This window comes from Arachis hypogaea, chromosome 19 (assembly GCF_003086295.3).
Source record: "Arachis hypogaea cultivar Tifrunner chromosome 19, arahy.Tifrunner.gnm2.J5K5, whole genome shotgun sequence".
Lineage (NCBI taxonomy): Eukaryota > Viridiplantae > Streptophyta > Magnoliopsida > Fabales > Fabaceae > Arachis > Arachis hypogaea.
Genome location: NC_092054.1, coordinates 100844575 through 100862180, shown reverse-complemented (window position 1 = coordinate 100862180; position 17606 = coordinate 100844575). Strand labels below are relative to the sequence as shown.

Sequence of the window (17606 nt, the reverse complement as noted above, 5' to 3'; positions counted from 1 at the left end):
CATTAATTCATGAAGACCAGCAGAGCTCCGCACCTTAATCTATGAGGTGTAGAAACTCCACCGTTGGAAAATACATAAGAGAAAAAAGTCTAGGCATGGCTGTGTGGCAAGCCTCCCAATTGTGAAAAATGGCATAAGCCCCAAAGTCAAAAGATTTCCTAAAACAATAGGAAAGACTAGTATTTATACTAAACTAGTTACTAAGGATTACAGAAATTGAGTAACTAAGTGCAGAGAGTGCAGAAATCCACTTCCGGGGCCCACTTGGTGTGTGCTTGGGCTGAGCATTGAGCTTTACACATGCATATGCCTTTTCTAGAGTTAAGCGCCAGCTTGGATGCCAGTTTGGGCATTTAACTCCAGTTCTGGTGCCAGTTCCGGCGTTTTACGCCAGAAAAGGGTCTCTGGCTGGCATTTAAACGCCAGTTTGAGCCATCAAATCTCGGGCAAAGTATGGACTATTATACATTGCTGGAAAGTCCAAGATGTCTACTTTCCAACTCAATTGAGAGCGCTCCAATTGGGCTTCTGTAGCTCTAGAAAATCCACTTCGAGTGCAGGAGGGTCAGAATCCAACAGCATCTAGAGTCCTTTCTCAGCCTCTGAATCAGACTTTTGCTCAGATCCCTCAATTTCAGCCAGAAAATATCTGAAATTACAGAAAAACACACAAACTCATAGTAAAGTCTAGAAATATTTTTTTGCATAGAAACTAATAAAAATATAATAAAAGTAACTAAAACATATTAAAAACTACCTAAAAACAATGCCAAAAAGCTTATAAATTATCTGCTCATCAGTGACCTCCCCACTCTTAGAATAAAGCATCATCCTCAATGCTATTTCTCGGGCTCAGGGTGAGAGTCAACTGTCGCATCTGGCTGGAGCTGAGGCTGTGGCTCCTCGGGGGGCTGCTACGCCTCCGGGGTGGCATGTGTTTGTGAAGGTGCCTCTGGCTGAGCCTGCTCCTCCTCATGCCCCTCCTCCTCCTCCGAAGAAGGGTCGGCAATAGGAGGCAACTCGACGCTCAGTGCTACAAACATCTGATCCACTCTATCAAGATGTCGCATGATACGACGCTCACTACGCTCCATGAAGCGGAACAGACGCTGTACCAATAGATATGTCGGCTGGGATGCTGGTGGTGGTGCTATCAGTGCTGCTGGTGCTGATGGACCTGCTGCGGCTGAGGAAGATGAAGGGCCAGGTGTCGCTGCTGCTCTGGCTCTAGCTCTAGAGCGACCCCGGGATGGAGGCTTCTCATTCACCCATGTCCCCGACGGAATCACTTCTTCCTTTTCGTGGCCTGGGGGTGGTGACTCATCATCCGCCCTCCGTGGAGCACCGGCTCGCTCAACCATCTCAGTGACCAAAGTCGGGAAAGGTAGTGTGCCATGGACATACCCTCGCCACATGAATCTCCTGATCAACCGGGGGAAGTACACCTCCTTCCCCTCCATAATACAAATAATCAGGATGAGCATGTCCACTGGAATCTCAGTAAAATGGGTGGTTAGCATGACATAATGTGCAAGGATCTGCTGCCATGTCCGAGCCTCCCTCGTCAGATGAGCAAATAACATCCCCTTGGGTTTTCCATTGTCAGCATCCATCTCCCAAGGAGCATCCAGGGTAGCAACAACACCCCTCAAGGCATCATAATCATAAGTCATATAGTGTATCTTGACTCCAGCCTGTACATATGCATCTGTGTCACTAGTCTTAGGTGGACAACCGAGTGCATCCTCAATAGCAGCTTCTGTAACCAATATTCGTCCGCCTCGCAGGTAAATCGACTCAAGGTTATGCCTGAAGAAATTACAGTAAAACTCCTGAACCCATGAGGTGCTCACCCTACCCAGCTCCCTATCAACAAAACCGATACCCATCCCCTCAATACGGGCATGAATGGATTTCCTCAGGTCAGTGGGAATGGCCAGTTTTTTCTCTATGTTGAGGTTCTTCGTCTGGTAGTTTGGGAAGCGGAGCTCGCAGTATAGGTTAGGAAACCTGTGAGTATCGGTAGGCGGCAGTTGCTGGTCTGCTTTGTCCTTTTCCGAAAGGGGGTTCTTAGCATAATCTGTGAAAGAAGAAGCAATAGAAGATTGAGGTTTCTTCGTCTTTCTAGAGGTGACCTTAGCTTTCCCTCTATCAGACATTCTGAAAAACAAATATGACAGGATATAAATAATTAAGCCAAGTAGAGGAATCCAAAGCAAGGAATGACATATGCATGAAGTGAGTTAAAGAAGAGAATTCTTGGAATGTAAGCAACAGAAGTCAGAAAGCAATCAAAGCCATAAACCAAGAATTCAAGCAATATTCGCACAATGCTTGTTTATTAAGCACAATAATTGTCATACCCAAAAGAATGGTGGAAGGGTTAATTTGAAACTAAAAAGAAAAGTCAGCAAGTTAAGCAAGTTAGAAGTCAGAAAAGTAGTTCAAAAATTAGTGTTATGACGATTATTGGCTCAATCAAGTGAAATTCAAAAAGTATGGAAAACAAGCATACTCACATTCATGAGGATGATGCAAGTCATTGATGATGAAATATGAATTGCATAGAGAAAACAATGGGAAGCAAGACATCAACAATGCACGAGGTCACTAAGTTCAAAATGAAATGCGAGGTGTTCGACACAGAAATCCGACAAACAACTCCTTGAACTAACTTTTCTCGAATGCGTATCAACGGGAATCAAAATAAAATGGAATTGCCAACCAAAGTAGCCTATGAGTTGAACTTGGTGTAAGTCAAGTAAATCTCAAATTTAAAAAGTGTCAAGTTCAATTCCTAGGTGCAAGATTAAGAGCAATACAATTTCCAGAAATTTTGGCAGCCTTCCGGCAGTAATTCGGATATTCCCGGATAGAAAATAGCATCAAAACAGGGCATATGAATCTATCAAACATGTAACAAACAAGATGTAAACAAGGATTGCATATACAAGTAAGAGACACAAATGATATCAGCAGGGCAGCAGTGAAACAAATCTTATGAAACAGAAGCAGCATAGCAGTTACAAGAGTGCACAGGATATCATACCACATCATTCAGCAAAGCAAACAATATTAAGCCATTCAGATAACAAGAACGGAGCACTTATCAGGCCTAAGATCTTCTAACCATAACCTAGCTACCTAACCGCATACATTTCTAAGCTAAACTAACAAACAGAAATTCAACAACTAATCTAACTAAAATTAGCAAACAAAATTAATTAAAAAGTAAGTAAACAAGGAATAAGTAAAGCAAGGAACTGAAAAAAAAAGGAAACAGGGACGAGAGGAGTGCAGTGCCACCCAGTAGTGGTGGCAGCGGTGAACTCGCGGCAGCGTTAAGAGAGTGGCACAAAGCAGGGTGAGCAGAGAGTAGCGTAGAGAAGAAAGGGAAGAAATGCAGCGCTGAGAAAGGGAGAAAAGGGAAGAAAAGGTGTTCGTGGTGATGATTGGTGGTGGTTGAAGGGTGGCAATGGAGGCCACGGCGGAGCTCGATGGCAGGGGACAAAAAACGAGCGGAGAAGGAAAGAGAGGGCGAGGAAGAGACGGAGAAGAGAAGAGGAAAGAGAAGAGAGAGGAGTAGAGGATGGAAAAGAATGGTGGCAGCGGCGGTGAAGTCGTCGGAGTGGTGGCTGTGGAGGAAGGGGAAAAGAAACCGTGAAAGAGAGAAGAGGTTGAGGGACGCGAATGTTAGGGTTCTCGCGTAGATGGGGGTTAATGACTTTGAATTTATGCGTGCGCATCCCGTGCGCATCCGTGTGGGTGGAGGAAGAAGGAACGGACACGCAAGCGTCATGTACGCTTACGCGCGGAAGGTACGCGTCCGTGTGGATTGAGGATTGTGCCACACGCTTAGTGAGCACGCGAGAGTTGTGCAACTCTCTGGAAAATGTGTGGGATCTATGTTGACGCATCGATGTGTACGCGTCATGTACGCGTATGCGTGCATTCCCTTATGCCCCACGCCCAACGTTTGCACCACGTTTGCCCAACTCTTTGGAATCATGTATGGGGCTGCATCCACTCATCGACGCGTACGCGTCCCTGCTCCTCTTTTTTTTTTTTTTTTCAGAAGTACTGAAAACAGCTTAAACTCTCCCTAACACTACCTACAGCTCAAAGCCAACTACAAATGCAAAATTAATAAAAATTTCCAAAAGCAAACAAATATAACTTGCACTTTAAGCAACTACAAAAAACATTAAGAGAAGACTACAATGGAGAGGAAAACTACCTACAATGGTGACTTAAATAACTTATTAATCAAACTACAAAAGAGAATGGAAAGAGTTTACCATGGTGGGGTGTCTCCCACCTAGCACTTTTATTTTAAGTCCTTAAGTTGGACATTTGGGACGCTCTTCATCAAGGTGGCTTGTGTTTGTACTCATCCTTGAATCTCTAAGGATCTTTGCCCCTCAATTAATTGTCAGAAATTCCAACTGTTTTCACCAAGCTTGGGTGAAGTTCAACCCAAGATATGAGGTCCCAAAGTTGATCTTCAAAGTGCGATCTGGGATCCCATGTCTTATTTTCACACCCGTCTTCAAGTTGATTGTCATGGTTTTTCCATCCGGGTGGTTGACACATAGAATTCTCCTTAGTGCACCAAGTTTTCCTTCTAGACCCACATAAAGTAGCATTCATCCAATCATGGCTCCTATGCCTTGAAGGTTCGACCTTAATGAGCTTAATACCACACTGCCAACCACTACACAACTCCCTCTTACTATTAACTCCGCAAAGAGCTCTAAGTTGCCCATCCGTTTCAATCAAACCGTGTTCAAGTGAGAAAGTGAAGCTTAAGGGTGAAAATTTTACCCACTTGAGTGTCGTGTTAGATGGTGACTTAGGAAGGGAGGCCTCCCCACACTTAGACAGTGCGAGGTCTACTCCCTTGTGCTCTTCCATAGTTGTTTCCACCTCTTGACAACTTCTTTCAATTTCTTCTTGCTTGTCAACTTCTTCCAAATCCTTCTCATCATCAATCAAATCAACTTTGGAGGTTGTGTGAAATCTACTTCCATATCAACTTCACATCCAATGGAAGGGTCTTCAACAAGGTCACTAATATCGCTTGGCTTGGAGTTGTCTTCAATAACTTCAATTTCTTGTCCATTGGGAGGTGATTCAATTTTTGATAAAAAAATCATTGATGATTGAATCTATCTCTTGATCAACCTCTTCATATTCTTCAATTTTGATATGCTCCGGAGGTTGTTGAGACCCCCATGGTGGTTTCGCATCTCCTAAATCTTCAACCACTTCTTCCTTTCTTCAATTATCATTGGTTTCTCCAATTGTTCCAATACAAAACCCAACTCCTCCTTCTCCCCCGGATTTTCCAATCTCTCCTCCATGCTTTACTCTTCTTTTGATCTTTCACACGTGGTCACGGAAGCACCTTGAGTGTTCAAGCATTGGTAGGCTAAAGTGTGCACTATCTTGGTCAAGTTAGTCACAAACTCTAGAGTGTTCCTTTGCATATCCGCTTGTCCTTGAAGTAGCAAGGTGAGAGAATCATCTATTGGGGCTTGGGGTGGATAAGAGGGTTCATCATTTTGGAGAAAGGGTTCATAGTAGGAAGGTGGTTCTACTTGATAAGGGTATGAAGATGGTGTGTATTGAGGTGGTTCGTGGTAGTAATCATGATGGGATTGTGGCAGTTCTAAAGGTTCTTGCTCACAATGGTCATAAGGATGATGTAGGGGTGATTGGTCATATAATGGATGATGGGTGAAAATCAGATTTCCACACAAAACTCGCCGGCAAGTGTACTGGGTCGCATCAAGTAGTAATTACTCACAAGAGTGAGGTCGATCCCACAGGGATTGATGGATTGAGCAATTTTAGTTAGGTGATGAATTTAGTTAAGCGAATATTTGATGAATTGAGTGATTTTGATTGACAGAAGCTAAATTGCAAGTAAATAAAGGTGCAGAAGGTAAATTGAGCAGAAGAATAAAGTGCAAAAGAGATAAATTGCAAGTAACTTAAAGAACAAGAAAGTAAAAGAGCTGAAACTTAAATTGCAAGAAAAGTAAATTACAGAAACTTAAAGTGCAAGAAAGGTAAATTGCTGAATCTAAATTGCTAAGAAATGTAAATTGCTTGAAGAGTAAAAGGGATTTGGGTACTAGGATTCAGAATTCAACAATAAAATGTAAATTAAAGAAGATCAGAGAGCTCTGAGATGCAAGAATTCAAATCTGGATCTCAGTAGCAAGAACAGAAATGTAAAACTTCTTGAAGAAACAAATTAGCAAGAAAACTTAAACCAATTGTGAAATTCTAAAAGAGAAATTGAAGATTGAAGAAGAGCAATGAGACTAGCAATCAGAAGAGAAATTGCAGAAGAAAATGAAATTGAAAACACCAGAGAAGATTAAAATCCAATCCTTAGATCAATTGAGAGGAAGAGTAAAAGATGATTCTCAGAATTAGAATCAATGGAGCTCTTCAATCTCAATTCAAGATCCAAAACAGAAAAGTAGAAGTTTCCGAAGAATGAAAATGAAAACAGAAAGAAAAACTCAGATCCAAATTCCCAAATCCCAAATTCAAAACAATTGAAAATTAAAAGTCAAAACTAAAAATGAGCTAAAGGTCTTTTACAAATCAAACTTAATCCTATTTATACACTTTCTATTTTGGTCTTCAAAGCTTGGAGTGGGCTTTTTAAAGTTGGCCTTGAATGAGAAATGGATTTGAAGAAGAATGGGTCCAGTTTGGTTTTGGTTCAAGTTGGTTTGGTGTGTGGGAACCTTCTAGGGGAGCGCTCCATTTGGTATAGTGAATGCTATGTTCACTCTTGGTTTGGTGAGCCTTGGTGCCAATTCTCCTTGCCTAGTTCCTTGTCCGTAGCGTTCACTAAGTAAGCGTTTCGCTCACTCTTTGAGCGCTATATGATGCTTGCTTCCTTGGGTGAGTGGTTGAGCTTTGCTTTCCTTGGCTAGCTCTTCATGAAAGGCACAAAAAAGTGAAGGAAAGGGAGCGCTACGCTTGAATTTTTGAGCGCTTCTTCCTTGGCCTTTGCTTGGTGCGTCTTGGTGTGCATGCCTTGCTTGGCTTGGAGGCACGAAAAAGGTAGCAAGATGGAGCATTACGCTTGAAGTTTTGAGCGCTACTCCTCCTTGTCATTGATGCGCCCAGCCTTTCTTGGTTCTCCTCTTCGAGCCTTGGTGTGAGCATTGCATTTCCTTGTGTTGCGTGGCCTTGTATGCCTTGCTTTCTTGCCAAGCTCCACGAAAAAGTGAAAGAAAGTGAGCGTAGCGCTCAATTCTTGCAACGCTACCCTTGGCCTTTGGTTTGTGCTGCACCATTTAGTGCTTCCTCTTGGAGCACTATGTTCACAATTTTGAACGTTCCTTGCTCCCTTGGTTGAGCGCCACGCTTTATTTTAAAAAGCGTGGCCTAAGGTCCAAAGCATGCTCAAACTTCAAAAGTGTGCCAAAAATTCCTCTTTCCACCATTTCTTCACCTACAAGCAACCAAACAACTAATCAAAGCTCCACCAAAATCACTAGATCTTTGCATCATTTATAAAATAAATTAATTCTAGCATAAAACCTATGATTTTGTGTAAAATGAATAATGTTTGATTGATTCAACATAATCATGAAAATCCACTCCAATTACTTACTTATGGTGCAAGAAAGTGCATAAAACCTAATGAAACTAATGGAAAATGCTTGTAAAACTAGCATAAGATGACTTGTCATCACAACACCAAACTTAAACCTTGCTTGTCCCCAAGCAAGCATTAAACATTGAGAAGAAATGAAATGAAACAGAGAAGCATACATGTCCTTATTTAGCAGATAATAGAATTTGAACTATGAGGTTTTATGCAGACAAACATGCAGAGAAGATAAAAATCCAATCCTTAGAATCCTTAGCATTTTCATAGGCTTCCAGTCTAAACTCATCCAACTCATTTAATTGCAGTAACCTCTTCTCTCCTACTGCTTGAAAATCAAGGTTGAGGAGTTTAGTGGCCCAGAAAGCTTTGTGTTCAAGCTCTACAGGAAGGTGGCAAGACTTGCCATACAACAACTGGAGAGGTGATTTTCCAATAGGAGTTTTGAAGGCTGTCCTATATGCCCAAAGAGCATCTTCTAGTTTTCTGGCCAAATCCTTTCTTGTATTTCCCACTATTTTCTCCAAAATTTTCTTCAATTCCCTATTTGCAAGCTCTGCTTGGCCATTGGTCTGTGGATGGTATGGTGTAGCTACTTTATGCATCACCCCATATTTGTAAAGTAGTTTCTCCATCTGTTTGTTGTAAAAATAACTACCGCCATCACTGACAAGACCCTTAGGCACTCCATATCTAGTAAAAATGTGCTTCTTAAGGAATTGAAGGACAATTTATGCATCATATGTAGTTGTTGCTATGGATTCCACCCACTTTGAGACATACTCTACTGCCACAAGTATATATTTGAAAGAATATGAAGGTGGAAAGGGGCCCATGAAATCTATACCCCAAAGATCAAAGAGTTCTACCTCCAAGATGTAGTTCTGAGGCATCTCATTCCTTCTTGTTAATCCTCCAACTCTTTGGCACTCATTGCATTGATGAACAAACTTTCTAGCATCCTTGAAGATGGTTGGCCAATAAAATCCACTTTGAAGTACTTTGGCTGCTGTTCTTTCTGGTCCAAAGTGTCCTCCATACGCTGAACCATGACAATGCCATAGTATGTCTCTCATCTCACTCTCAGGAACACATTTCCTAATCATTCCATCTGGACACCTCCTGAATAAGAATGGTTCATCCCATAAGAACTTCTTGGCTTCATTGAGCAGCTTCTTCACTTGTTGCTTGGTGACTCTTGAGGGATCTTCCATCCAACCTTCTAGTTTGCAATGTCTGCAAACCATGGAGCTTGTTGGATTTGTAAGAGGTGTTCATCTGGAAAGCTTTCATTCACTGAATGTGGAGCTTGATTAACCTCTTGTGGTAGTATTGACAAGTGGTCTGCTACTTGATTTTTATTCCCTTTCCAATCTCTCACTTTAATATCAAATTCTTGTAGCAGCAACACCCACCTAATAAGCCTTGGCTTTGAATCCTGTTTAGACATGAGATACTTGAGAGCAGCATGATCAGTATACACTATAACCTTTGAACCAATCAAGTATCGTCTAAATTTATCAAATTCATATACAATTGCCAAGAGCTCTTTCTCAGTGGTGTTTTAATTTTTTGTGCCTCATTTAACACCTTGCTAGTATAGTATATAACATGATGCAGCTTGTCTTTCTTTTGCCCCAGTACAGCACCAATTGCAAAGTCACTTGCATCACACATCAGTTCAAAAGGTAATTCCCAATCAGGGGGTGTGATAATTGGTGTTGTAATGAGTTTTTTCTTTAAAGTTTTAAAGGCATGCTTGCAATTGTCATCAAAGATGAAAGGATTATCAATCATTAGCAAATTGCTCAATGGTTTTACTATTTTTGAAAAATCTTTGATGAACTTCCTGTAAAAACCAGCATGTCCAAGAAAACTCCTTACTACTTTCACATTAACAGGTATAGGAAGCTTTTCAATGATTTCTATTTTAGCTTTGTCAACTTCTATACCTTTGCTTGAAACGTTATGCCCAAGAACTATCCCTTCAGAAACCATGAAATGGCATTTCTCCCAATTCAATACCAGGTTAGTGGTGCACGAAATTGTGATCTCAGGCAACGGCGCCAGAAACTCTGTACGCACGTCTTAATAAATCGTTTTTCATTCACAACTTTGATACAACTAACCAGCAAGTGCACTGGGTCGTCCAAGTAATAAACCTTACGTGAGTAAGGGTCGATCCCATGGAGATTGTTGGTATGAAGCAAGCTATGGTCACCTTGTAAATATCAGTCAGGCGGATATCAAAAGGTTATGGAGTTTTCGAAATTAAATAACAAGTAAACATAAAATAAGGATAGAAACACTTATGTATATCATTGGTGAGAATTTCAGATAAGTGTATAAAGATGCTTTCGTTCCTCTGAACCTCTGCTTTCCTGCTGTCTTCATCCAATCAGTCTTACTCCTTTTCATGGCTGGCTTTATGTAAGGACATCACCCTTGTCAATGGATACTTTTTATCCTCTCTGGAAAATGGTCTGATGCGCTGTCACTGCATGGCTAATCGTCTGGAGGCATCACCCTTGTCAATGGCTGCATCCCATCCTCTTGTGAAAATGGTCCAAATGCTCTGTGACAGCACGGCTAATCATCTGAGGTTCTCGATCATACTGGAATAGGATTCACCCTCCTTTTGCGTCTGTCACTACGCCCAGCACTCGCGAGTTTGAAGTTCGTCATAGTCATTCAATCCCAGAGTCCTACTCGAAATACCACAGACAAGGTTTAGACTTTCCAGACTCTCATGAATGCCGCCATCAATCTAGCTTATACCACGAAGAATCTGATTAAGAGATCCAAGAGATACTCATTCAATCTAAGGTAGAATGGAAGTGGTTGTCAGGTACGCGTTCATAGGGAATGATGATGATTGTCACGTTCATCACATTCAGGTTGAAGTGCGAATGAATAACTTAGAAGCGGAATAAGTTGAATTGAATAGAAAAACAGTAGTACTTTGCATTAATCTTTGAGGAACAGCAGAGCTCCACACCTTAATCTATGGAGTACAGAAACTCTACCGTATGAAAATACATAAGTGATAATGGTCCAGGTATGCTCGAATGGCCAGCCCCCATGGAAGTCTAAGATAGCATAAAACTGATCAAAGATCTCCAATACAATAGTAAAAAGTCCTATTTATAATAAACTAGTTACTAGGGTTTACAGAAGTAAGTAATTGATGCATAAATCCACTTCTGGGGCCCACTTGGTGTGTGCTTGGGCTGAGCTTGAATGTTACACGTGTAGAGGTCAATCTTGGAGTTGAATGCCAATTTGTAACGCAATTGGAAGCGCGCCATTTTGAGTTCTGTAGCTCCAGAAAATCCACTTTGAGTGCAGGGAGGTCAGAATCCAACAGCATCAGCAGTCCTTCTTCAACCTCTGAATCTGATTTTTGCTCAAGTCCCTCAATTTCAGCTAGAAAATACCTGAAATCACAGAAAAACACACAAACTCATAGTAAAGTCCAAAAATGTGAATTTAACATAAAAACTAATAAAAACATCCCTAAAAGTAACTAGATCCTACTAAAAACATACTAAAAACAATGCCAAAAAGCGTATAAATTATCCGCTCATCACAACACCAAACTTAAATTGTTGCTTGTCCCCAAGCAACCAAAAATCAAATAGGATAAAAAGAAGAGAATATACTATAATTTCCAAACTATCAATGAAACATAGCTCCAATCAAATGAGCGGGACTTGTAGCTTTTTGCCTCCTGAATAGTTTTGGCATCTCACTTTATCCATTGAAGTTCAAAATGATTGGCATCTATAGGAACTCAGAGTTCAGATAGTGTTATTGATTCTCCTAGTTCAGTATGATGATTCTTGAACACAGCTATTTTATGAGTCTTGGCCGTGGCCCTAAGCACTTTGTTTTCCAGTATTACCACCGGATACATAAATGCCACTGACACATAATTGGGTGAACCTTTTCAGATTGTGACTCAGCTTTGCTAAAGTTCCCAATTAGAGGTGTCCAGGGTTCTTAAGCACACTCTTCTTTTGCTTTGGACCTTGACTTTAACCGCTCAGTCTCAAGTTTTCACTTGACACCTTCACGCCACAAGCACATGGTTAGGGACAGCTTGGTTTAGCCGCTTAGGCCAGGATTTTATTCCTTTAGGCCCTCCTATCCACTGATGCTCAAAGCCTTGGGATCCTTTTTATTTACCCTTGCCTTTTGGTTTTAAGGGTTATTGGCTTTTTGCTCTTGCCTCTTGGTTTTAAGAGCTTTTGGCTTTTTCTGCTTGCTTTTTCTTTTTATTTATTTTTTTTCGCCTATTTTTTTTTCTGCAAGCTTTGTTCTTTGCTGCTTTTTCTTGCTTCAAGAATCATTTTTATGATTTTTCAGATTATCAAATAACATGTCTCCATGTCATCATTCTTTCAAGAGCCAACATATTTAACATTCTAAAACAACAACTTCAAAAGACATATGCACTGTTCAAGCATTCATTCAGAAAACAAAAAGTATTGTCACCACATCAATATAATTAAACTAAGTTCAAGGATAAATTCGAAACTCATGTACTTCTTGTTCTTTTGAATTAAAACAGTTTTCATTTAAGAGAGGTGATGGGTTCATAGGACATTCATAACTTTAAGACATAGTTACTAACTACTAATGATCATGTAATAAGACACAAACATGGATAAGCACTTAACATTAAGAAAACGAAAAACAAAAAATAAGAACAAGGAATGAGTCCACCTTAGTGATGGTGGCGTTTCCTTCTTGAGGAACCAATGATGTCCTTGAGCTCTTCTATGTCTCTTCCTTGTCTTTGTTGCTCCTCCCTCATTGCTTTTTGATCTTCTCTTATTTCATGAAGGATGATGGAGTGCTCTTGATGTTCCACCCTTAATTGTCCCATGTTGGAACTTAATTCTCCTAGGGAGGTGTTGATTTGCTCTCAATAGTTTTGTGGAGGAAAAAGCATCCCTTGAGGTATCTCAGGGGTTTCTTGATGATGAGCTTCTTCATGTGCCTGTTGAGATCCATGAATGTGCTCTCTTATTTGCTCCATCCTTTTCTTAATGATGGGCTTGTGAGATAAATCTTTCCATCTCCCATGGCTCAGAGGTGGAAGCAATTGTCTTCCCTTTCCTCTTTCTTGAGATTTTTCTGGCCTTAGGTGCCATTAATGGTTATGGAAAAACAAAAAAGCTATGCTTTTACCACACCAAACTTAGAATGTTGCTCGCCCTCGAGCAAAAGAAGAAAGAATAGAAGAAGAAGAAGAAGAAGAAGAAGAAGAAGAAGAAGAAGAAGAAGAAGATATGGAGGAGATGGAGGGATGTGTGTATTCGGCCATATGGGTGGGATTGGGTGGGAAAGAGATGTTGACTTTTGAAGGTAGGTGGGTGTATGGATGTGAGTGGTAAATGGAAAACAGAAGGGATGACCATGAATGGAGAGAGAGAGGGTGAGGTAGGTGGGGATCCTGTGGGGTCCACAGATCCTGAGTTGAACCTGTGGGGTCCACAGATCCTGAGGTGTTCAAGGATTTACATCCCTGTACCCATTAGGCATGTAAAATGCCCTTGCACACAACTCTGGGCGTTCAGCGCCAGATTGGTGCTTGTTCTGGGCGTTGAACGCCCATTGGTTGCCCATTTCTGGCGTTGAACGCCAGAACCATGCTTGTTCTGGGCGTTCAGCGCCAGAACCATGCTCTATTCTGGCGTTGAACGCCAGCCAGATGCTTCTTACTGGCATTTAAACGCCAGTAAGGTCTTCCTCCAGGGTGTGATTTTTCTTCTGCTGTTTTTGATTCCATTTTCAATTTTTATATTTATTTTGTGACTCCACATGATCATGAAACTAATAAAACATGAAAGAACAAGAAAAATAAAATTAGATAAATAAAAATTGGGTTGCCTCCCAACAAGCGCTTCTTTAATGTCAATAGCTTGACAGTGGGCTCTCATGGAGCCTCACAGATGTTCAGAGCATTGTTGAGACTTTTCAACACCAAACTTAGAGTTTGGGTATGGGAATTCAACACCAAACTTAGAGTTTGGTTGTGGCCTCCAAACACCAAACTTAGAGTTTGACTGTGGGGGCTCTAGTTGACTCTGTTTTGAGAGAAGCTTACTGTGCCTCTTTTCCATGTTTACAGAAGGGTAACCTTGAGTTGTAAACACAAGGGAGTCCTCATTCAATTGAAGGACTAATTTACCTCTGTCAACATCAATCACAGCTCTTGCTGTGGCTGGGAAAGGTCTTCCAAGGATGATGGATTCATCCTCATCCTTCCCAGTATCAAGAATTATGAAATTATCTGGGATGTAAAGGCCTTCAACCTTTACTAACACGTCCTCTACTTGTCCATAAGCCTGTTTTCTTGAATTGTCTGCCATCTCTAATGAGATTTTAGTAGCTTGCACCCCAAAGATTCCCAGTTTCTCTATTACAGAGAGGGGCATGAGGTTTCTCCCTGAACCAAGGTCACACAGAGCCTTTTCAAAGATCATGTTGCCTATGGTACAAGGTATTACGAACTTTCCAGGATCCTGTTTCTTCTGAGGCAATGTCAGTTGATCCAGATCACTTAGTTCATTGGTGAACAAGGGAGGTTCATCTTCCCAAGTCTCAATACCAAATAATTTGGCATTCAGCTTCATGATTGCATCAAGGTACTTGGTAACTTGCTCTTCAGTAACATCCTCATTCTCTTCAGAAGATGAATACTCGTCAGAGCTCATGAAGGGCATAAGAAGGTTCAATGAAATCTCTATGGTCTCTAGATGAGTCTCAGATTCCTTTGGTTCCTCAAAGGGAAACTCCTTATTGATCACTGGACGTCCCAGGAGGTCTTCCTCACTAGGATTTATGTCCTACCCTTCCTCTCTAGGTTCAGCCGTGTTGACTATGTCAATGGCCTTGCACTCTCCTTTTGGATTTTCTTCTGTATTGCTTGGGAGAGTACTAGGAGGGATTTCAGTGATCCTTTTACTCAGCTGGCCCACTTGTGCCTCTAAATTTCTAATGGAGGACCTTGTTTCATTCATGAAACTTATAGTGGCCTTACATAGATCAGAGACTAAGTTTGCTAAATTAGAGGTATTTTGTTCAGAGTTTTCTGTCTGTTGCTGAGTGGATGATGGAAAAGGTTTACTATTGTTAAACCTATTTCTTCCACGATTATTAAAGCCTTGTTGAGGTTTTTGTTGATCCTTCCATGAGAGATTTATGTGATTTCTCCATGAGGGGTTATAGGTGTTTCCACAAGGTTCACCCATGTAATTCACCTCTGCTATTGCAGGGTTTTCAGGATCATAAGCTTCTTCTTCAGAAGATGCCTCTTGAGTACTGTTGGATGTAGCTTGCATTCCATTCAGACTCTGAGAAATCATATTGACTTGCTGAGTCAATATTTTATTCTGAGCCAATATGGCATTCAGGGTATCAATTTCAAGAACTCCCTTCTTCATAGGCGTCCCATTACTCACAGGATTCCTCTCAGAAGTGTACATGAATTGGTTATTAGCAACCATGTCAATGAGTTCTTGAGCTTCTGCAGGCGTTTTCTTTAGGTGAATGGATCCACCTGCAGAGGTATCCAATGACATTTTAGCTAATTCAGACAGACCATCATAGAATATGTCCAGGATGGTCCATTCTGAAAGCATGTCAGAAGGACACTTTTTGGTTAGTTCTTTGTATCTCTCCCAAGCTTCATAGAGGGATTCACCTTCTTTCTGTCTGAAGGTCTGAACATCTACTCTAAGCTTACTCAGCTTTTGAGGAGGAAATAACTTGGCTAAGAAAGCCTTGACCAGCTTATCCCAAGAGTTTAGGCTATCCTTAGGTTGAGAGTCCAACCATATTCTAGCTCTGTCTCTTACAGCAAAAGGGAAAAGCATGAGCCTGTAGACTTTAGGATCTACTCTATTAGTCTTAACAGTATCACAGATCTGCAAAAATTCAGTTAAGAACTGAAAAGGATCTTCAGATGGAAGTCAATGGAACTTGCAGTTCTGCTGCATCAGAGAAACTAATTGAGGTTTCAGCTCAAAATTGTTTGCTCCAATGGCAGGAATGGAGATGCTTCTTCCATGTAAATTGGAATTAGGTGCAGTAAAGTCACCAAGCATCCTCCTTGCATTATTATTATTATTTTCGGCTGCCATCTCCTCTTCTTGTTCAAAAATTTCTGAAAGGTGCTTGCTGGATTGTTGTAATTTAGCTTCTCTTAGTTTCCTCTTCAGAGTCCTTTCAGGTTCTGGATCTGCTTCAACAAGAATGTTCCTGTCTTTGCTCCTGCTCATATGAAAAAGAGGGACAGAAAAATAATAATAATAGGGGTCCTTTTTACCACAGTATAGAGGTCCCTGTATGAGTAGAAGAAAAGAAGAAGAAAAAATTCGAACACAGATAGAAGAGGGGGTTCGAATTTGGGTGAGATGAAGTGTTAGTAGATGAATAAATAAATAGAAGGAGATAAGAGAGAGAGAGAATTTTCGAAAATAATTTTTGAAAAAGAATTAGTGATTTTCGAAAATAGTTTTTGAAAAAGGTTAGTAATTTTCGAGAATTAAAATAAAAAATTAAAATAATTAGTTAATTAAAAAGAAATTTTAAAAAAGAAGGAAGATATTTTCGAAAATTAGAGAGAGAGGGAGTTAGTTAGGTAGTTTTGAAAAAGATAAGAAACAAACAAAAAGTTAGTTAGTTAGTTGAAACAAATTTGAAAATCAATTTTGAAAAGATAAGAAGATAAGAAGTTAGAAAGGATATTTTAAAATCAAATTTTGAAAAAGATAAGATAAAGAGATATTTTTGAAAAGATATGATTGAAATTAGTTTTGAAAAAGATTTGATTTTTAAAATCACAATTAATGACTTGATTCACAAGAAATCACAAGATATGATTCTAGAACTCAAAGTTTGAATCTTTCTTAACAAGCAAGTAACAAACTTGAAATTTTTGAATCAAAACATTAATTGATGATGTTATTTTCAAAAATTAGGAGATAAAGATAAGAAAAAGATTTTTGAAAAATATTTTTAAAATTTTCGAAAATAACTAAGAAAAATGAAAAAGATTTGATTTTTGAAAAAGATTTTGAGAAAGATAAGATTTTTAAATTGAAAATTTGATTTGACTCATAAAAAAAACTAGATTTTAAAAAGTTTTGAAAAAGTCAACTCAAATTTTCGAAATTTATGAGTGAAAAAAGGGAAAGATATATATATATATATATATATTGATTTTTTTGAATTTTAATGATGATAGGGAAAAACATGAAAAAGACTCAATGCATGAAAAGTTTGGATCAAAACAATGAATGCATGGAAGAATGCTATGAATGTCAAGATGAACATCCAGAACTTATTTTTGAAAAATTTTTAATGCAAAGAAAACATGCAAGACACCAAACTTAAAAATTTTTCATGTATAGGCACTATGAATGTAAGAATGCATATGAAAAACAAGAAAAGACACAAAACATGAAAACATCAAGATCAAACAAGAAGACTTACCAAGAACAACTTGAAGATCATGAAGAACACTATGAATGCATGAATTTTTCAAAAAATGCAAGATGAATATGCAATTGACACCAAACTTTCAACTTGACTCAAGACTCAAACAAGAAACATGAAATATTTTTTATTTTTATGATTTTTTTATGATTTTTTTTTCGAAAACAGATGAGAAAATTTTGAAAGGTTTTTGAAAAATTTTTGAAAATAAAACAAAAAGAAAATTACCTAATCTGAGCAACAAGATGAACCGTCAGTTGTTCAAACTCGAACAATCCCTGGCAACGGCGCCAAAAACTTGGTGCACGAAATTGTGATCTCAGGCAACGGCGCCAGAAACTCTGTACACACGTCTTAATAAATCGTTTTTCACTCACAACTTCGATACAACTAACCAGCAAGTGCACTGGGTCATCCAAGTAATAAACCTTACGTGAGTAAGGGTCGATCCCAC

General features: G+C 39.7%; 1 non-coding gene across 1 annotated transcript; it reads left to right on the top strand.

Annotated features, from left to right (window-relative positions):
• Positions 1 to 15288: 15288 nt before the first annotated feature.
• LOC112782069 (small nucleolar RNA R71) lies at positions 15289 to 15396 on the top strand. The gene has a single exon (XR_003192810.1). It is a non-coding gene; the product is annotated as a small nucleolar RNA R71 (small nucleolar RNA).
• Positions 15397 to 17606: the final 2210 nt, after the last annotated feature.